Genomic DNA, 22776 nt, shown 5'->3' with positions numbered 1-22776 from the left:
ATGGAGGAGGGGAGAGATGGAGGAGAGGAGAGATGGAGGAGGGGAGAGATGGAGGGGGGAGAGATGGAGGAGAGGAGAGATGGAGGCAATTTATTGTTATTTATTTTATTTATTTAGCTCATTAAATTGTTGATGCCAACATGCTAGGAAACTTCTAGTTTCTAGGAGTTTAATTTGAACAACATATCACACACACACAAACACACACACACACACCCAAACACACCCTCCTCTCTCATACCCAAGAAGGGTCTGCTGTCTTGTTTTGTGTAAGTGAACTAGTTAGTTAATGAGGTCAGTATCTGGTATCTTTATGATGGGGTTAGGGGTAACTGTGGTTACCAGGGTTTCCAGGGTAATGGATAGATGTTTATATCTTAGTTTTGTTTTGAATTTCTTTCTGCGCAGTTGAAGCACAATCATAGTAACTATAGTAACCACTGCAATCCACACCCTCACACAAACGCACATGTATACACACACACACACTTGTGCCACATGAGGCTGTTGTCTTACTGATGGGACCGACTCCTCCTCTTTCAAACCCTTGACCAATCCTGTACTTTTAAAGAGTGATTCCATTTCCTGTTTGGTTCTGGGCATCCAATCAGGTCGTCCGTTCTGACTGTGTCACCCCTCGTCAGCATACTGCCAGTACTTACCTATGAGAAATAAAATGTTTTTGTGTTTAAAGATGTCAGACTCTCTTTGAGTGAAAGATGAGTGAGGTGTGTGTGTCTGTATAAATATGTGTGTGTGTGATACATTTACATTAGTCATTTAGCAGACGCTATTATCCAGAGCGACTTACAGTAAGTACAGGGACATTCCCCCGAGGCAAGTAGGGTGAAGTGCCTTGCCCGAGGACACAACGTCATTTTGCACAGCCAGAATCGAACCGGTAACCTTCAGATTACTAGCCCGACTCCCTAACCACTCAGCCACCTGACTCCACCTGATACATGTGTGTAGGGGTGTTCTGTGGTTCTGTAAGTTCTCTGGGAGGGAGGGAGTGTGTGTAAATTGTGTGTAGGCATGTGTGTGTGTGTGACTGTACATGTGTGTCACTGCTGAATTAGTTTATAGTAAATATGCTTAAAACCCTCCAGCTGTGGTGCTCTGGTCTTATATAAGGGTTCTGATTCTCAAAGAGCTTATGTAACCATCTCTCCCCGCAACACACACACACACACAGATGTCTCCACACACACACACCTCCCCCTGGGTGGGGTGGGGGTTAGTCCCAGTCCAGCAGTTAGTTCTGGCCAACCTGACGGGCTGACTGGAGTGTGTGTGTGAGAGCGTGTGAGAGTGTGTGTGTGTGTATAAGTGTCAGAGCGTGTGTGTGCGTGGGGGGGGGTATTATATATGAATATATATTCTAGTGTCATGTCATAGTGTTATGTTATGCCAGGTTGCTCTGCGTTGTCTGCCCAAGAATTTCAGTGCCCAGTCTGACCCTGTGTTGTTCTGTGCACCTGACAATAAAAGACTTGAACTTGTCAAAACTTCGGGGACAGTGAATCAACCATGTGTAATAGTGATTAACATTTTGTTTTGTAATTACACTGACACACACAAACATTTTATGGCATTTTTCATCTTACTATTTGTATGGATGTTTGCTTTATGATTAATGATGATATGATTAGATTCTCTAATGTGTTTGTTAAATTGTATGGTGTCCCTTCCTTGCAGACTGCTTTAGCAACATTGTTTAACCAGAACATTCATGCCAAAAAGCATTTGAGATTGATTTGAAAAATGAGAGAAATACAGTAAGGAGAGAAAGAGAGGGGGAGAGACAGAAATATGAGACTTATTATGGGGTGGATAAAGGTAGACGAAAAAATTAAATAAAATAAAATAAAAAGCTGCACGTTTTTGTGAACAAAGGTAGACGGACAAAAAAACTGCCTGTGTGGCCTCCGAGTGGCCCCAGACCGGGCTTGTCAGATCGTGACAGCCTGTGTCGTGCTCCACAATGTGGCCTCAATTAGAAAAGAGAGAGCCCCACCTGTCAGCTAACCACCAGATGTGCTAGACCCCATCACCCCTGACTACCCTACTGGCAGGGCCGTGAGAGAGGCTATAACACAGCAGCAGTTTTTTGTTTAAGGGGAGACAGACATGGCTAAGCCATTACTTTTCAGTTGGGCTATTTTGGTTCCATAGCATTTGAGCTATACAGATTTTATTTGTGTGCTTGGGCAAGGCACTTCACTCTACTTGCCCTGGGGGAATGTTACATAATGTTACAAAAATCTGAAAATCCAATCCAAAACACGCCAGTAGAGTGGACTCTGATGAGCAGACCAGACCAAGTTTGGGGCATGTATGGCTTTTCTAGGCAGAGTTATGGGCCGGACAAAAAGGGAAGACAAATATGGTCAAAAATCTTAAAATCCAATCCAAAACACGCCCGTAGAGGGGACTCTGATAAGCAGACCAGACCAAGTTTGGGGCATGTAGGGCCTTCCTAGGCAGAGTCATAGGCAGGACAAAAAGGGAAGACAAATATGGTCAATTTTTGTTTTAATCCAATCCAAAACACGCCCGTAGAGGGGACTCTGATGAGCAGACCAGACCAAGTTTGGGGCATGTAGGGCCTTCCTAGGCAGAGTCATAGGCAGGACAAAAAGGGAAGACAAATATGGTCAATTAAAAAAAAAAATCCAATCCAAAACATGCCCGTAGAGGGGACTCTGATGAGCAGACCAGACCAAGTTTGGGGCATGTAGGGCCTTTCTAGGCAGAGTTATGGGCCGGACAAAAAGGGAAGACAAATATGGTCAAAAAGCTTAAAATCCAATCCAAAACACGCCCGTAGAGGGGACTCTGATGAGCAGACCAGACCAAGTTTGGGGCATGTAGGGCCTTCCTAGGCAGAGTCATGGGCAGGACAAAAAGGGAAGACAAATATGGTCAATTTAAAAAAAAAATCCAATCCAAAACATGCCCGTAGAGGGGACTCTGATGAGCAGACCAGACCAAGTTTGGGGCATGTAGGGCCTTTCTAGGCAGAGTTATGGGCCAGACAAAAAGGGAAGACAAATATGGTCAAAAATCTTAAAATCCAATCCAAAACACGCCTGTAGAGGGGACTCTGATGAGCAGACCAGACCAAGTTTGGGGCATGTAGGGACTTTCTAGGCAGAGTTATGGGCCAGACAAAAAAGGGAGGCAAATATGGTCAAAAATCTTAAAATCCAATCCAAAACACGCCTGTAGAGGGGACTCTGATGAGCAGATCAGACCAAGTTTGGGGCATGTAGGGCCTTTCTAGGCAGAATTATGGGCCGGACAAAAAGGGAAGACAAATATGGTCAATTTTTGTTTTAATCCAATCCACAACACGCCCGTAGAGGGGATTCTGATGAGCAGACCAGACCAAGTTTGGGGCATGTAGGGCCTTTCTAGGCAGAGTTATGGGCCGGACAAAAAGGGAAGACAAATATAGTCATTTAAAAATAAAAAATCCAATCCAAAACACGCCCGTAGAGGGGACTCTGATGAGCAGACCAGACCAAGTTTGGGGCATGTAGGGCCTTTCTAGGCAGAGTTATGGGCCAGACAAAAAGGGAAGACAAATATGGTAAAAAATCTTAAAATCCAATCCAAAACATACCTGTAAAGGGGACTCTGATGAGCAGACCAGACCAAGTTTGGGGCATGTAGGGACTTTCTAGGCAGAGTTATGGGCCGGACAAAAAGGGAAGACAAACATAGTCATAAAAAAAAAAAAAATCAAAAACACGCCCGTAGAGGGGACTCTGATGAGCAGACCAGACCAACTTTGGGGCATGTAGGGCCTTTCTAGGCAGAGTTATGGGCCGGACAAAAAGAGAAGACAAATATGGTCAAAAATCTTTAAATCCAATCCAAAACACGCCCGTAGAGGGGACTCTGATGAGCAGACCAGACCAAGTTTGTGGCATGTATGGCCTTTCTAGGCAGAGTTATGGGCCGGACAAAAAGGGAAGACAAATATGGTCAAAAATCTTAAAATCCAATCCAAAACGCCCGTAGAGGGGACTCTGATGAGCAGACCAGACCAAGTTTGGGGCATGTAGGGCCTTTCTAGGCAGAGTTATGGGCCGGACAAAAAGGGAAGACAAATATGGTCAAAAATCTTAAAATCCAATCCAAAACACGCCCGTAGAGGGGACTCTGATGAGCAGACCAGACCAAGTTTAGGGCATGTAGGGCCTTTCTAGGCAGAGTTATGGGCCGGACAAAAAGGGAAGACAAATATGGTCAAAATAAATAAAATCCAATCCAAAACACGCCCGTAGAGGGGACTCTGATGAGCATACCAGACCAAGTTTGGGGCATGTAGGGCCTTTCTAGGCAGAGTTATGGGCCGGACAAAAAGGGAAGACAAATATGGTCATTTTTTTTTTAAATCCAATCCAAAACACGCCCGTAGAGGGGACTCTGATGAGCAGACCAGACCAACTTTGGGGCATGTAGGGCCTTTCTAGGCAGAGTTATGGGCCGGACAAAAAGGGAAGACAAATATGGTCATTTTTTTTTTAATCCAATCCAAAACACGCCCGTAGAGGGGACTCTGATGAGCAGACCAAGTTTGGGGCATGTATGGCCTTTCTAGGCAGAGTTATGGGCCGGACAAATAGGGAAGACAAATATGGTCAAAAAGCTTAAAATCCAATCCAAAACACGCCCGTAGAGGGGACTCTGATGAGCAGACCAAGTTTGGGGCATGTATGGCCTTTCTAGGCAGAGTTATGGGCCGGACAAAAAGGGAAGACAAATATGGTCAAAAAGCTTAAAATCCAATCCAAAACACGCCCGTAGAGGGGACTCTGATGAGCAGACCAGACCAAGTTTGGGGCATGTAGGGCCTTTCTAGGCAGAGTTATGGGCCAGACAAAAAGGGAGGACAAATATGGTTAAAAATCTTAAAATCCAATCCAAAACACGCCCGTAGAGGGGACTCTGATGAGCAGACCAGACCAAGTTTGGGGCATGTAGGCCCTTTCCAGGCAGAGTTATGGGCCGGACAAAAAGGGAAGACAAATATGGTCAATTTTTAAAAAATCCAATCCAAAACACGCCCGTAGAGGGGACTCTGATGAGCAGACCAGACCAACTTTGGGGCATGTAGGGCCTTTCTAGGCAGAGTTATGGGCCGGACAAAAAGAGAAGACAAATATGGTCAAAAATCTTAAAATCCAATCCAAAACACGCCCGTAGAGGGGACTCTGATGAGCAGACCAGACCAAGTTTGTGGCATGTATGGCCTTTCTAGGCAGAGTTATGGGCCGGACAAAAAGGGAAGACAAATATGGTCAAAATAAATAAAATCCAATCCAAAACACGCCCGTAGAGGGGACTCTGATGAGCATACCAGACCAAGTTTGGGGCATGTAGGGCCTTTCTAGGCAGAGTTATGGGCCGGACAAAAAGGGAAGACAAATATGGTCTTTTTTTTTTAAATCCAATCCAAAACACGCCCGTAGAGGGGACTCTGATGAGCAGACCAGACCAACTTTGGGGCATGTAGGGCCTTTCTAGGCAGAGTTATGGGCCGGACAAAAAGGGAAGACAAATATGGTCATTTTTTTTTTAATCCAATCCAAAACACGCCCGTAGAGGGGACTCTGATGAGCAGACCAAGTTTGGGGCATGTATGGCCTTTCTAGGCAGAGTTATGGGCCGGACAAATAGGGAAGACAAATATGGTCAAAAAGCTTAAAATCCAATCCAAAACACGCCCGTAGAGGGGACTCTGATGAGCAGACCAAGTTTGGGGCATGTATGGCCTTTCTAGGCAGAGTTATGGGCCGGACAAAAAGGGAAGACAAATATGGTCAAAAAGCTTAAAATCCAATCCAAAACACGCCCGTAGAGGGGACTCTGATGAGCAGACCAGACCAAGTTTGGGGCATGTAGGGCCTTTCTAGGCAGAGTTATGGGCCAGACAAAAAGGGAGGACAAATATGGTTAAAAATCTTAAAATCCAATCCAAAACACGCCCGTAGAGGGGACTCTGATGAGCAGACCAGACCAAGTTTGGGGCATGTAGGCCCTTTCCAGGCAGAGTTATGGGCCGGACAAAAAGGGAAGACAAATATGGTCAATTTTTAAAAAATCCAATCCAAAACACGCCCGTAGAGGGGACTCTGATGAGCAGACCAGACCAACTTTGGGGCATGTAGGGCCTTTCTAGGCAGAGTTATGGGCCGGACAAAAAGAGAAGACAAATATGGTCAAAAATCTTAAAATCCAATCCAAAACACGCCCGTAGAGGGGACTCTGATGAGCAGACCAGACCAAGTTTGTGGCATGTATGGCCTTTCTAGGCAGAGTTATGGGCCGGACAAAAAGGGAAGACAAATATGGTCAAAAATCTTAAAATCCAATCCAAAACACGCCCGTAGAGGGGACTCTGATGAGCAGACCAGACCAAGTTTGGGGCATGTAGGGCCTTTCTAGGCAGAGTTATGGGCCGGACAAAAAGGGAAGACAAATATGGTCAAAAATCTTAAAATCCAATCCAAAACACGCCCGTAGAGGGGACTCTGATGAGCAGACCAGACCAAGTTTGGGGCATGTAGGGCCTTTCTAGGCAGAGTTATGGGCCGGACAAAAAGGGAAGACAAATATGGTAAAAATAAATAAAATCCAATCCAAAACATGCCCGTAGAGGGGACTCTGATGAGCATACCAGACCAAGTTTGTGGCATGTAGGGCCTTTCTAGGCAGAGTTATGGGCCGGACAAAAAGGGAAGACAAATATGGTCATTTTTTTTTAAATCCAATCCAAAACACGCCCGTAGAGGGGACTCTGATGAGCAGACCAGACCAACTTTGGGGCATGTAGGGCCTTTCTAGGCAGAGTTATGGGCCGGACAAAAAGGGAAGACAAATATGGTCTTTTTTTTTTTAATCCAATCCAAAACACGCCCGTAGAGGGGACTCTGATGAGCAGACCAAGTTTGGGGCATGTATGGCCTTTCTAGGCAGAGTTATGGGCCGGACAAATAGGGAAGACAAATATGGTCAAAAAGCTTAAAATCCAATCCAAAACACGCCCGTAGAGGGGACTCTGATGAGCAGACCAAGTTTGGGGCATGTATGGCCTTTCTAGGCAGAGTTATGGGCCGGACAAAAAGGGAAGACAAATATGGTCAAAAAGCTTAAAATCCAATCCAAAACACGCCCGTAGAGGGGACTCTGATGAGCAGACCAGACCAAGTTTGGGGCATGTAGGGCCTTTCTAGGCAGAGTTATGGGCCAGACAAAAAGGGAGGACAAATATGGTTAAAAATCTTAAAATCCAATCCAAAACACGCCCGTAGAGGGGACTCTGATGAGCAGACCAGACCAAGTTTGGGGCATGTAGGCCCTTTCCAGGCAGAGTTATGGGCCGGACAAAAAGGGAAGACAAATATGGTCCATTTTTAAAAAATCCAATCCAAAACACGCCCGTAGAGGGGACTCTGATGAGCAGACCAGACCAACTTTGGGGCATGTAGGGCCTTTCTAGGCAGAGTTATGGGCCGGACAAAAAGAGAAGACAAATATGGTCAAAAATCTTAAAATCCAATCCAAAACACGCCCGTAGAGGGGACTCTGATGAGCAGACCAGACCAAGTTTGTGGCATGTATGGCCTTTCTAGGCAGAGTTATGGGCCGGACAAAAAGGGAAGACAAATATGGTCAAAAATCTTAAAATCCAATCCAAAACACGCCCGTAGAGGGGACTCTGATGAGCAGACCAGACCAAGTTTGGGGCATGTAGGGCCTTTCTAGGCAGAGTTATGGGCCGGACAAAAAGGGAAGACAAATATGGTCAAAAATCTTAAAATCCAATCCAAAACACGCCCGTAGAGGGGACTCTGATGAGCAGACCAGACCAAGTTTGGGGCATGTAGGGCCTTTCTAGGCAGAGTTATGGGCCGGACAAAAAGGGAAGACAAATATGGTAAAAATAAATAAAATCCAATCCAAAACATGCCCGTAGAGGGGACTCTGATGAGCATACCAGACCAAGTTTGTGGCATGTAGGGCCTTTCTAGGCAGAGTTATGGGCCGGACAAAAAGGGAAGACAAATATGGTCATTTTTTTTTAAATCCAATCCAAAACACGCCCGTAGAGGGGACTCTGATGAGCAGACCAGACCAACTTTGGGGCATGTAGGGCCTTTCTAGGCAGAGTTATGGGCCGGACAAAAAGGGAAGACAAATATGGTCTTTTTTTTTTTAATCCAATCCAAAACACGCCCGTAGAGGGGACTCTGATGAGCAGACCAAGTTTGGGGCATGTATGGCCTTTCTAGGCAGAGTTATGTGCCAGACAAAAAGGGAAGACAAATATGGTCAAAAATCTTAAAATCCAATCCAAAACACGCCCGTAGAGGGGACTTTGATGAGCAGACCAGACCAAGTTTGGGGCATGTAGTGCCTTTCTAGGCAGAGTTATGGGCCGGACAAAAAGGGAAGACAAATATGGTCCATTTTTGTTTTAATACAATCCAAAACACGCCCGTAGAGGGGATTCTGATGAGCAGACCAGACCAAGTTTGGGGCATGTAGGGCCTTTCTAGGCAGAGTTATGGGCCAGACAAAAAGGGAAGACAAATATGGTCAAAAATCTTAAAATCCAATTCAAAACATACCTGTAGAGGGGACTCTGATGAGCAGACCAGACCAAGTTTGGGGCATGTAGGGCCTTTCTAGGCAGAGTTATGGGCCGGACAAAAAGGGAAGACAAATATAGTCATTTAAAAAAAAAAATCCAATCCAAAACACACCCGTAGAGGGGACTCTGATGAGCAGACCAGACCAAGTTTGGGGCATGTAGGGCCTTTCTAGGCAGAGTTATGTGCCAGGCAAAAAGGGAAGACAAATATGGTCAAAAATCTTAAAATCCAATCCAAAACATGCCCGTAGAGGGATCTCTGATGAGCAGACCAGACCAAGTTTGGGGCATGTAGGGCCTTTCTAGGCAGAGTTATGGGCCGGACAAAAAGGGAAGACAAATATAGTCATTTAAAAAAAAAATCCAATCCAAAACACGCCCGTAGAGGGGACTCTGATGAGCAGACCAGACCAAGTTTGGGGCATGTAGGGCCTTTCTAGGCAGAGTTATGGGCCAGACAAAAAGGGAAGACAAATATGGTCAAAAATCTTAAAATCCAATCCAAAACACGCCCGTAGAGGGGATTCTGATGAGCAGACCAGACCAAGTTTGGGGCATGTAGGGCCTTTCTAGGCAGAGTTATGGGCCAGACAAAAAGGGAAGACAAATATGGTAAAAAATCTTAAAATCCAATCCAAAACACGCCCGTAGAGGGGACTCTGATGAGCAGACCAGACCAAGTTTGGGGCATGTAGGGCCTTTCTAGGCAGAATTATGGGCCGGAGAAAAAGGGAAGACAAATATGGTCCATTTTTGTTTTAATCCAATCCACAACACGCCCGTAGAGGGGATTCTGATGAGCAGACCAGACCAAGTTTGGGGCATGTAGGGCCTTTCTAGGCAGAGTTATGGGCCAGACAAAAAGGGAAGACAAATATGGTCAAAAATCTTAAAATCCAATTCAAAACATACCTGTAGAGGGGACTCTGATGAGCAGACCAGACCAAGTTTGGGGCATGTAGGGCCTTTCTAGGCAGAGTTATGGGCCGGACAAAAAGGGAAGACAAATATAGTCATTTAAAAAAAAAAATCCAATCCAAAACACACCCGTAGAGGGGACTCTGATGAGCAGACCAGACCAAGTTTGGGGCATGTAGGGCCTTTCTAGGCAGAGTTATGTGCCAGACAAAAAGGGAAGACAAATATGGTCAAAAATCTTAAAATCCAATCCAAAACATGCCCGTAGAGGGATCTCTGATGAGCAGACCAGACCAAGTTTGGGGCATGTAGGGCCTTTCTAGGCAGAGTTATGGGCCGGACAAAAAGGGAAGACAAATATAGTCATTTAAAAATAAAAAATCCAATCCAAAACACGCCCGTAGAGGGGACTCTGATGAGCAGACCAGACCAAGTTTGGGGCATGTAGGGCCTTTCTAGGCAGAGTTATGGGCCAGACAAAAAGGGAAGACAAATATGGTAAAAAATCTTAAAATCCAATCCAAAACATACCTGTAAAGGGGACTCTGATGAGCAGACCAGACCAAGTTTGGGGCATGTAGGGACTTTCTAGGCAGAGTTATGGGCCGGACAAAAAGGGAAGACAAACATAGTCATAAAAAAAAACAAAAATCCAAAACACGCCCGTAGAGGGGACTCTGATGAGCAGACCAGACCAACTTTGGGGCATGTAGGGCCTTTCTAGGCAGAGTTATGGGCCGGACAAAAAGAGAAGACAAATATGGTCAAAAATCTTAAAATCCAATCCAAAACACGCCCGTAGAGGGGACTCTGATGAGCAGACCAGACCAAGTTTGTGGCATGTATGGCCTTTCTAGGCAGAGTTATGGGCCGGACAAAAAGGGAAGACAAATATGGTCAAAAATCTTAAAATCCAATCCAAAACACGCCCGTAGAGGGGATTCTGATGAGCAGACCAGACCAAGTTTGGGGCATGTAGGGCCTTTCTAGGCAGAGTTATGGGCCAGACAAAAAGGGAAGACAAATATGGTAAAAAATCTTAAAATCCAATCCAAAACACGCCCGTAGAGGGGACTCTGATGAGCAGACCAGACCAAGTTTGGGGCATGTAGGGCCTTTCTAGGCAGAATTATGGGCCGGAGAAAAAGGGAAGACAAATATGGTCCATTTTTGTTTTAATCCAATCCACAACACGCCCGTAGAGGGGATTCTGATGAGCAGACCAGACCAAGTTTGGGGCATGTAGGGCCTTTCTAGGCAGAGTTATGGGCCAGACAAAAAGGGAAGACAAATATGGTCAAAAATCTTAAAATCCAATTCAAAACATACCTGTAGAGGGGACTCTGATGAGCAGACCAGACCAAGTTTGGGGCATGTAGGGCCTTTCTAGGCAGAGTTATGGGCCGGACAAAAAGGGAAGACAAATATAGTCATTAAAAAAAAAAAATCCAATCCAAAACACACCCGTAGAGGGGACTCTGATGAGCAGACCAGACCAAGTTTGGGGCATGTAGGGCCTTTCTAGGCAGAGTTATGTGCCAGACAAAAAGGGAAGACAAATATGGTCAAAAATCTTAAAATCCAATCCAAAACATGCCCGTAGAGGGATCTCTGATGAGCAGACCAGACCAAGTTTGGGGCATGTAGGGCCTTTCTAGGCAGAGTTATGGGCCGGACAAAAAGGGAAGACAAATATAGTCATTTAAAAATAAAAAATCCAATCCAAAACACGCCCGTAGAGGGGACTCTGATGAGCAGACCAGACCAAGTTTGGGGCATGTAGGGCCTTTCTAGGCAGAGTTATGGGCCAGACAAAAAGGGAAGACAAATATGGTAAAAAATCTTAAAATCCAATCCAAAACATACCTGTAAAGGGGACTCTGATGAGCAGACCAGACCAAGTTTGGGGCATGTAGGGACTTTCTAGGCAGAGTTATGGGCCGGACAAAAAGGGAAGACAAACATAGTCATAAAAAAAAACAAAAATCCAAAACACGCCCGTAGAGGGGACTCTGATGAGCAGACCAGACCAACTTTGGGGCATGTAGGGCCTTTCTAGGCAGAGTTATGGGCCGGACAAAAAGAGAAGACAAATATGGTCAAAAATCTTAAAATCCAATCCAAAACACGCCCGTAGAGGGGACTCTGATGAGCAGACCAGACCAAGTTTGTGGCATGTATGGCCTTTCTAGGCAGAGTTATGGGCCGGACAAAAAGGGAAGACAAATATGGTCAAAAATCTTAAAATCCAATCCAAAACACGCCCGTAGAGGGGACTCTGATGAGCAGACCAGACCAAGTTTGGGGCATGTAGGGCCTTTCTAGGCAGAGTTATGGGCCGGACAAAAAGGGAAGACAAATATGGTCATTTTTTTTTAAAATCCAATCCAAAACATGCCTGTAGAGGGATCTCTGATGAGCAGACCAGACCAAGTTTGGGGCATGTAGGGCCTTTCTAGGCAGAGTTATGGGCCGGACAAAAAGGGAAGACAAATATGGTCAAAAATCTTAAAATCCAATCCAAAACACGCCCGTAGAGGGGACTCTGATGAGCAGACCAGACCAAGTTTGGGGCATGTAGGGCCTTTCTAGGCAGAGTTATGGGCCGGACAAAAAGGGAAGACAAATATGGTCATTTAAAAAAAAAATCCAATCCAAAACATGCCTGTAGAGGGATCTCTGATGAGCAGACCAGACCAAGTTTGGGGCATGTAGGGCCTTTCTAGGCAGAGTTATGGGCCGGACAAAAAGGGAAGACAAATATGGTCAAAAATCTTAAAATCCAATCCAAAACACGCCCGTAGAGGGGACTCTGATGAGCAGACCAGACCAAGTTTGGGGCATGTAGGGCCTTTCTAGGCAGAGTTATGGGCCGGACAAAAAGGGAAGACAAATATGGTCATTTAAAAAAAAAATCCAATCCAAAACATGCCTGTAGAGGGATCTCTGATGAGCAGACCAGACCAAGTTTGGGGCATGTAGGGCCTTTCTAGGCAGAGTTATGGGCCGGACAAAAAGGGAAGACAAATATGGTCAAAAATCTTAAAATCCAATCCAAAACACGCCCGTAGAGGGGACTCTGATGAGCAGACCAGACCAAGTTTGGGGCATGTAGGGCCTTTCTAGGCAGAGTTATGGGCCGGACAAAAAGGGAAGACAAATATGGTCATTTAAAAAAAAAATCCAATCCAAAACATGCCTGTAGAGGGATCTCTGATGAGCAGACCAGACCAAGTTTGGGGCATGTAGGGCCTTTCTAGGCAGAGTTATGGGCCGGACAAAAAGGGAAGACAAATATGGTCATTTTTTTAAAAAATCCAATCCAAAACATGCCTGTAGAGGGATCTCTGATGAGCAGACCAGACCAAGTTTGGGGCATGTAGGGCCTTTCTAGGCAGAGTTATGGGCCGGACAAAAAGGGAAGACAAATATGGTCATTTTTTTTTTAAATCCAATCCAAAACATGCCTGTAGAGGGATCTCTGATGAGCAGACCAGACCAAGTTTGGGGCATGTAGGGCCTTTCTAGGCAGAGTTATGGGCCGGACAAAAAGGGAAGACAAATATGGTCAAAAATCTTAAAATCCAATCCAAAACACGCCCGTAGAGGGGACTCTGATGAGCAGACCAGACCAAGTTTGGGGCATGTAGGGCCTTTCTAGGCAGAGTTATGGGCCGGACAAAAAGGGAAGACAAATATGGTCATTTAAAAAAAAAATCCAATCCAAAACATGCCTGTAGAGGGATCTCTGATGAGCAGACCAGACCAAGTTTGGGGCATGTAGGGCCTTTCTAGGCAGAGTTATGGGCCGGACAAAAAGGGAAGACAAATATGGTCAAAAATCTTAAAATCCAATCCAAAACACGCCCGTAGAGGGGACTCTGATGAGCAGACCAGACCAAGTTTGGGGCATGTAGGGCCTTTCTAGGCAGAGTTATGGGCCGGACAAAAAGGGAAGACAAATATGGTCATTTAAAAAAAAAAATCCAATCCAAAACATGCCTGTAGAGGGATCTCTGATGAGCAGACCAGACCAAGTTTGGGGCATGTAGGGCCTTTCTAGGCAGAGTTATGGGCCGGACAAAAAGGGAAGACAAATATGGTCAAAAATCTTAAAATCCAATCCAAAACACGCCCGTAGAGGGGACTCTGATGAGCAGACCAGACCAAGTTTGGGGCATGTAGGGCCTTTCTAGGCAGAGTTATGGGCCAGACAAAAAGGGAAGACAAATATAGTCATAAAAAAAAAAAATCCAATCCTAAACACGCCCGTAGAGGGGACTCTGATGAGCAGACCAGACCAAGTTTGGGGCATGTAGGGCCTTTCTAGGCAGAGTTATGGGCCGGACAAAAAGGGAAGACAAATATGGCCATTTTTTTTTTTAATCCAATCCAAAACATGCCTGTAGAGGGATCTCTGATGAGCAGACCAGACCAAGTTTGGGGCATGTAGGGCCTTTCTAGGCAGAGTTATGGGCCGGACAAAAAGGGAAGACAAATATGGTCAAAAATCTTAAAATCCAATCCAAAATACGCCCGTAGAGGGGACTCTGATGAGCAGACCAGACCAAGTTTGGGGCATGTAGGGCCTTTCTAGGCAGAGTTATGGGCCGGACAAAAAGGGAAGACAAATATGGTCATTTAAAAAAAAAATCCAATCCAAAACATGCCTGTAGAGGGATCTCTGATGAGCAGACCAGACCAAGTTTGGGGCATGTAGGGCCTTTCTAGGCAGAGTTATGGGCCGGACAAAAAGGGAAGACAAATATGGTCAAAAATCTTAAAATCCAATCCAAAACACGCCCGTAGAGGGGACTCTGATGAGCAGACCAGACCAAGTTTGGGGCATGTAGGGCCTTTCTAGGCAGAATTATGGGCCGGAGAAAAAGGGAAGACAAATATGGTCCATTTTTGTTTTAATCCAATCCACAACACGCCCGTAGAGGGGATTCTGATGAGCAGACCAGACCAAGTTTGGGGCATGTAGGGCCTTTCTAGGCAGAGTTATGGGCCAGACAAAAAGGGAAGACAAATATGGTCAAAAATCTTAAAATCCAATTCAAAACATACCTGTAGAGGGGACTCTGATGAGCAGACCAGACCAAGTTTGGGGCATGTAGGGCCTTTCTAGGCAGAGTTATGGGCCGGACAAAAAGGGAAGACAAATATAGTCATTTAAAAATAAAAAATCCAATCCAAAACACGCCCGTAGAGGGGACTCTGATGAGCAGACCAGACCAAGTTTGGGGCATGTAGGGCCTTTCTAGGCAGAGTTATGGGCCAGACAAAAAGGGAAGACAAATATGGTAAAAAATCTTAAAATCCAATCCAAAACATACCTGTAAAGGGGACTCTGATGAGCAGACCAGACCAAGTTTGGGGCATGTAGGGACTTTCTAGGCAGAGTTATGGGCCGGACAAAAAGGGAAGACAAACATAGTCATAAAAAAAAACAAAAATCCAAAACACGCCCGTAGAGGGGACTCTGATGAGCAGACCAGACCAACTTTGGGGCATGTAGGGCCTTTCTAGGCAGAGTTATGGGCCGGACAAAAAGAGAAGACAAATATGGTCAAAAATCTTAAAATCCAATCCAAAACACGCCCGTAGAGGGGACTCTGATGAGCAGACCAGACCAAGTTTGTGGCATGTATGGCCTTTCTAGGCAGAGTTATGGGCCGGACAAAAAGGGAAGACAAATATGGTCAAAAATCTTAAAATCCAATCCAAAACACGCCCGTAGAGGGGACTCTGATGAGCAGACCAGACCAAGTTTGGGGCATGTAGGGCCTTTCTAGGCAGAGTTATGGGCCGGACAAAAAGGGAAGACAAATATGGTCATTTTTTTTTAAAATCCAATCCAAAACATGCCTGTAGAGGGATCTCTGATGAGCAGACCAGACCAAGTTTGGGGCATGTAGGGCCTTTCTAGGCAGAGTTATGGGCCGGACAAAAAGGGAAGACAAATATGGTCAAAAATCTTAAAATCCAATCCAAAACACGCCCGTAGAGGGGACTCTGATGAGCAGACCAGACCAAGTTTGGGGCATGTAGGGCCTTTCTAGGCAGAGTTATGGGCCGGACAAAAAGGGAAGACAAATATGGTCATTTAAAAAAAAAATCCAATCCAAAACATGCCTGTAGAGGGATCTCTGATGAGCAGACCAGACCAAGTTTGGGGCATGTAGGGCCTTTCTAGGCAGAGTTATGGGCCGGACAAAAAGGGAAGACAAATATGGTCAAAAATCTTAAAATCCAATCCAAAACACGCCCGTAGAGGGGACTCTGATGAGCAGACCAGACCAAGTTTGGGGCATGTAGGGCCTTTCTAGGCAGAGTTATGGGCCGGACAAAAAGGGAAGACAAATATGGTCATTTAAAAAAAAAAATCCAATCCAAAACATGCCTGTAGAGGGATCTCTGATGAGCAGACCAGACCAAGTTTGGGGCATGTAGGGCCTTTCTAGGCAGAGTTATGGGCCGGACAAAAAGGGAAGACAAATATGGTCAAAAATCTTAAAATCCAATCCAAAACACGCCCGTAGAGGGGACTCTGATGAGCAGACCAGACCAAGTTTGGGGCATGTAGGGCCTTTCTAGGCAGAGTTATGGGCCAGACAAAAAGGGAAGACAAATATAGTCATAAAAAAAAAAATCCAATCCAAAACACGCCCGTAGAGGGGACTCTGATGAGCAGACCAGACCAAGTTTGGGGCATGTAGGGCCTTTCTAGGCAGAGTTATGGGCCGGACAAAAAGGGAAGACAAATATTGTAATTTAAAAAAAAAATCCAATCCAAAACATGCCCGTAGAGGGATCTCTGATGAGCAGACCAGACCAAGTTTGGGGCATGTAGGGCCTTTCTAGGCAGAGTTATGGGCCAGACAAAAAGGGAAGACAAATATAGTCATAAAAAAAAAAAAATCCAATCCAAAACACGCCCGTAGAGGGGACTCTGATGAGCAGACCAGACCAAGTTTGGGGCATGTAGGGCCTTTCTAGGCAGAGTTATGGGCCGGACAAAAAGGGAAGACAAATATGGCCAAAAATCTTAAAATCCAATCCAAAACACGCCCGTAGAGGGGACTCTGATGAGCAGACCAGACCAAGTTTGGGGCATGTAGGGCCTTTCTAGGCAGAGTTATGGGCCGGACAAAAAGGGAAGACAAATATGGTCATTTAAAAAAAAAATCCAATCCAAAACATGCCTGTAGAGGGATCTCTGATGAGCAGACCAGACCAAGTTTGGGGCATGTAGGGCCTTTCTAGGCAGAGTTATGGGCCGGACAAAAAGGGAAGACAAATATGGTCATTTTTTAAAAAAATCCAATCCAAAACATGCCTGTAGAGGGATCTCTGATGAGCAGACCAGACCAAGTTTGGGGCATGTAGGGCCTTTCTAGGCAGAGTTATGGGCCGGACAAAAAGGGAAGACAAATATGGTCATTTTTTTTTAAATCCAATCCAAAACATGCCTGTAGAGGGATCTCTGATGAGCAGACCAGACCAAGTTTGGGGCATGTAGGGCCTTTCTAGGCAGAGTTATGGGCCGGACAAAAAGGGAAGACAAATATGGTCAAAAATCTTAAAATCCAATCCAAAACACGCCCGTAGAGGGGACTCTGATGAGCAGACCAGACCAAGTTTGGGGCATGTAGGGCCTTTCTAGGCAGAGTTATGGGCCGGACAAAAAGGGAAGACAAATATGGTCAAAAATCTTAAAATCCAATCCAAAACACGCCCGTAGAGGGGACTCTGATGAGCAGACCAGACCAAGTTTGGGGCATGTAGGGCCTTTCTAGGCAGAGTTATGGGCCGGACAAAAAGGGAAGACAAATATGGTCATTTAAAAAAAAAATCCAATCCAAAACATGCCTGTAGAGGGATCTCTGATGAGCAGACCAGACCAAGTTTGGGGCATGTAGGGCCTTTCTAGGCAGAGTTATGGGCCGGACAAAAAGGGAAGACAAATATGGTCAAAAATCTTAAAATCCAATCCAAAACACGCCCGTAGAGGGGACTCTGATGAGCAGACCAGACCAAGTTTGGGGCATGTAGGGCCTTTCTAGGCAGAGTTATGGGCCAGACAAAAAGGGAAGACAAATATAGTCATAAAAAAAAAAAAATCCAATCCAAAACACGCCCGTAGAGGGGACTCTGATGAGCAGACCAGACCAAGTTTGGGGCATGTAGGGCCTTTCTAGGCAGAGTTATGGGCCGGACAAAAAGGGAAGACAAATATGGCCATTTTTTTTTTAAATCCAATCCAAAACATGCCTGTAGAGGGATCTCTGATGAGCAGACCAGACCAAGTTTGGGGCATGTAGGGCCTTTCTAGGCAGAGTTATGGGCCGGACAAAAAGGGAAGACAAATATGGTCAAAAATCTTAAAATCCAATCCAAAACACGCCCGTAGAGGGGACTCTGATGAGCAGACCAGACCAAGTTTGGGGCATGTAGGGCCTTTCTAGGCAGAGTTATGGGCCGGACAAAAAGGGAAGACAAATATGGTCAAAAATCTTAAAATCCAATCCAAAACACGCCCGTAGAGGGGACTCTGATGAGCAGACCAGACCAAGTTTGGGGCATGTAGGGCCTTTCTAGGCAGAGTTATGGGCCGGACAAAAAGGGAAGACAAATATGGTAAAAATAAATAAAATCCAATCCAAAACATGCCCGTAGAGGGGACTCTGATGAGCATACCAGACCAAGTTTGTGGCATGTAGGGCCTTTCTAGGCAGAGTTATGGGCCGGACAAAAAGGGAAGACAAATATGGTCATTTTTTTTAAATCCAATCCAAAACACGCCCGTAGAGGGGACTCTGATGAGCAGACCAGACCAGCTTTGGGGCATGTAGGGCCTTTCTAGGCAGAGTTATGGGCCGGACAAAAAGGGAAGACAAATATGGTCTTTTTTTTTTTAATCCAATCCAAAACACGCCCGTAGAGGGGACTCTGATGAGCAGACCAAGTTTGGGGCATGTATGGCCTTTCTAGGCAGAGTTATGTGCCAGACAAAAAGGGAAGACAAATATGGTCAAAAATCTTAAAATCCAATCCAAAACACGCCCGTAGAGGGGACTTTGATGAGCAGACCAGACCAAGTTTGGGGCATGTAGTGCCTTTCTAGGCAGAGTTATGGGCCGGACAAAAAGGGAAGACAAATATGGTCCATTTTTGTTTTAATACAATCCAAAACACGCCCGTAGAGGGGATTCTGATGAGCAGACCAGACCAAGTTTGGGGCATGTAGGGCCTTTCTAGGCAGAGTTATGGGCCAGACAAAAAGGGAAGACAAATATGGTCAAAAATCTTAAAATCCAATTCAAAACATACCTGTAGAGGGGACTCTGATGAGCAGACCAGACCAAGTTTGGGGCATGTAGGGCCTTTCTAGGCAGAGTTATGGGCCGGACAAAAAGGGAAGACAAATATGGTCATTTAAAAAAAAAATCCAATCCAAAACATGCCTGTAGAGGGATCTCTGATGAGCAGACCAGACCAAGTTTGGGGCATGTAGGGCCTTTCTAGGCAGAGTTATGGGCCGGACAAAAAGGGAAGACAAATATGGTCATTTTTTTTTAAAATCCAATCCAAAACATGCCTGTAGAGGGATCTCTGATGAGCAGACCAGACCAAGTTTGGGGCATGTAGGGCCTTTCTAGGCAGAGTTATGGGCCGGACAAAAAGGGAAGACAAATATGGTCATTTTTTTTAAAAATCCAATCCAAAACATGCCTGTAGAGGGATCTCTGATGAGCAGACCAGACCAAGTTTGGGGCATGTAGGGCCTTTCTAGGCAGAGTTATGGGCCGGACAAAAAGGGAAGACAAATATGGTCAAAAATCTTAAAATCCAATCCAAAACACGCCCGTAGAGGGGACTCTGATGAGCAGACCAGACCAAGTTTGGGGCATGTAGGGCCTTTCTAGGCAGAGTTATGGGCCGGACAAAAAGGGAAGACAAATATGGCCATTTTTTTTTTAAATCCAATCCAAAACATGCCTGTAGAGGGATCTCTGATGAGCAGACCAGACCAAGTTTGGGGCATGTAGGGCCTTTCTAGGCAGAGTTATGGGCCGGACAAAAAGGGAAGACAAATATGGTCAAAAATCTTAAAATCCAATCCAAAACACGCCCGTAGAGGGGACTCTGATGAGCAGACCAGACCAAGTTTGGGGCATGTAGGGCCTTTCTAGGCAGAGTTATGGGCCGGACAAAAAGGGAAGACAAATATGGTCATTTAAAAAAAAAATCCAATCCAAAACATGCCTGTAGAGGGATCTCTGATGAGCAGACCAGACCAAGTTTGGGGCATGTAGGGCCTTTCTAGGCAGAGTTATGGGCCGGACAAAAAGGGAAGACAAATATGGTCAAAAATCTTAAAATCCAATCCAAAACACGCCCGTAGAGGGGACTCTGATGAGCAGACCAGACCAAGTTTGGGGCATGTAGGGCCTTTCTAGGCAGAGTTATGGGCCGGACAAAAAGGGAAGACAAATATGGTCATTTAAAAAAAAAATCCAATCCAAAACATGCCTGTAGAGGGATCTCTGATGAGCAGACCAGACCAAGTTTGGGGCATGTAGGGCCTTTCTAGGCAGAGTTATGGGCCGGACAAAAAGGGAAGACAAATATGGTCAAAAATCTTAAAATCCAATCCAAAACACGCCCGTAGAGGGGACTCTGATGAGCAGACCAGACCAAGTTTGGGGCATGTAGGGCCTTTCTAGGCAGAGTTATGGGCCAGACAAAAAGGGAAGACAAATATAGTCATAAAAAAAAAAAATCCAATCCAAAACACGCCCGTAGAGGGGACTCTGATGAGCAGACCAGACCAAGTTTGGGGCATGTAGGGCCTTTCTAGGCAGAGTTATGGGCCGGACAAAAAGGGAAGACAAATATTGTAATTTAAAAAAAAAATCCAATCCAAAACATGCCCGTAGAGGGATCTCTGATGAGCAGACCAGACCAAGTTTGGGGCATGTAGGGCCTTTCTAGGCAGAGTTATGGGCCAGACAAAAAGGGAAGACAAATATAGTCATAAAAAAAAAAAAATCCAATCCAAAACACGCCCGTAGAGGGGACTCTGATGAGCAGACCAGACCAAGTTTGGGGCATGTAGGGCCTTTCTAGGCAGAGTTATGGGCCGGACAAAAAGGGAAGACAAATATGGTCAAAAATCTTAAAATCCAATCCAAAACACGCCCGTAGAGGGGACTCTGATGAGCAGACCAGACCAAGTTTGGGGCATGTAGGGCCTTTCTAGGCAGAGTTATGGGCCGGACAAAAAGGGAAGACAAATATGGTCATTTAAAAAAAAAATCCAATCCAAAACATGCCTGTAGAGGGATCTCTGATGAGCAGACCAGACCAAGTTTGGGGCATGTAGGGCCTTTCTAGGCAGAGTTATGGGCCGGACAAAAAGGGAAGACAAATATGGTCATTTTTTTTTAAATCCAATCCAAAACATGCCTGTAGAGGGATCTCTGATGAGCAGACCAGACCAAGTTTGGGGCATGTAGGGCCTTTCTAGGCAGAGTTATGGGCCGGACAAAAAGGGAAGACAAATATGGTCATTTTTTTTAAAAATCCAATCCAAAACATGCCTGTAGAGGGATCTCTGATGAGCAGACCAGACCAAGTTTGGGGCATGTAGGGCCTTTCTAGGCAGAGTTATGGGCCGGACAAAAAGGGAAGACAAATATGGTCAAAAATCTTAAAATCCAATCCAAAACACGCCCGTAGAGGGGACTCTGATGAGCAGACCAGACCAAGTTTGGGGCATGTAGGGCCTTTCTAGGCAGAGTTATGGGCCGGACAAAAAGGGAAGACAAATATGGTCATTTAAAAAAAAAATCCAATCCAAAACATGCCTGTAGAGGGATCTCTGATGAGCAGACCAGACCAAGTTTGGGGCATGTAGGGCCTTTCTAGGCAGAGTTATGGGCCGGACAAAAAGGGAAGACAAATATGGTCAAAAATCTTAAAATCCAATCCAAAACACGCCCGTAGAGGGGACTCTGATGAGCAGACCAGACCAAGTTTGGGGCATGTAGGGCCTTTCTAGGCAGAGTTATGGGCCGGACAAAAAGGGAAGACAAATATGGCCATTTTTTTTTTAAATCCAATCCAAAACATGCCTGTAGAGGGATCTCTGATGAGCAGACCAGACCAAGTTTGGGGCATGTAGGGCCTTTCTAGGCAGAGTTATGGGCCGGACAAAAAGGGAAGACAAATATGGTCATTTTTAAAAGAAATCCAATCCAAAACATGCCTGTAGAGGGATCTCTGATGAGCAGACCAGACCAAGTTTGGGGCATGTAGGGCCTTTCTAGGCAGAGTTATGGGCCGGACAAAAAGGGAAGACAAATATGGTCAAAAATCTTAAAATCCAATCCAAAACACGCCCGTAGAGGGGACTCTGATGAGCAGACCAGACCAAGTTTGGGGCATGTAGGGCCTTTCTAGGCAGAGTTATGGGCCGGACAAAAAGGGAAGACAAATATGGTCATTTAAAAAAAAAATCCAATCCAAAACATGCCTGTAGAGGGATCTCTGATGAGCAGACCAGACCAAGTTTGGGGCATGTAGGGCCTTTCTAGGCAGAGTTATGGGCCGGACAAAAAGGGAAGACAAATATGGTCAAAAATCTTAAAATCCAATCCAAAACACGCCCGTAGAGGGGACTCTGATGAGCAGACCAGACCAAGTTTGGGGCATGTAGGGCCTTTCTAGGCAGAGTTATGGGCCGGACAAAAAGGGAAGACAAATATGGTCATTTAAAAAAAAAATCCAATCCAAAACATGCCTGTAGAGGGATCTCTGATGAGCAGACCAGACCAAGTTTGGGGCATGTAGGGCCTTTCTAGGCAGAGTTATGGGCCGGACAAAAAGGGAAGACAAATATGGTCATTTTTTTTAAAATCCAATCCAAAACATGCCTGTAGAGGGATCTCTGATGAGCAGACCAGACCAAGTTTGGGGCATGTAGGGCCTTTCTAGGCAGAGTTATGGGCCGGACAAAAAGGGAAGACAAATATGGTCATTTTTTTTAAAAATCCAATCCAAAACATGCCTGTAGAGGGATCTCTGATGAGCAGACCAGACCAAGTTTGGGGCATGTAGGGCCTTTCTAGGCAGAGTTATGGGCCGGACAAAAAGGGAAGACAAATATGGTCAAAAATCTT

Source organism: Osmerus eperlanus, unplaced genomic scaffold, assembly GCF_963692335.1.
Source record: "Osmerus eperlanus unplaced genomic scaffold, fOsmEpe2.1 SCAFFOLD_44, whole genome shotgun sequence".
NCBI lineage: Eukaryota > Metazoa > Chordata > Actinopteri > Osmeriformes > Osmeridae > Osmerus > Osmerus eperlanus.
The sequence above is the reverse complement of the archived record's forward strand: the minus strand, read 5'-3'. Positions refer to the sequence as shown.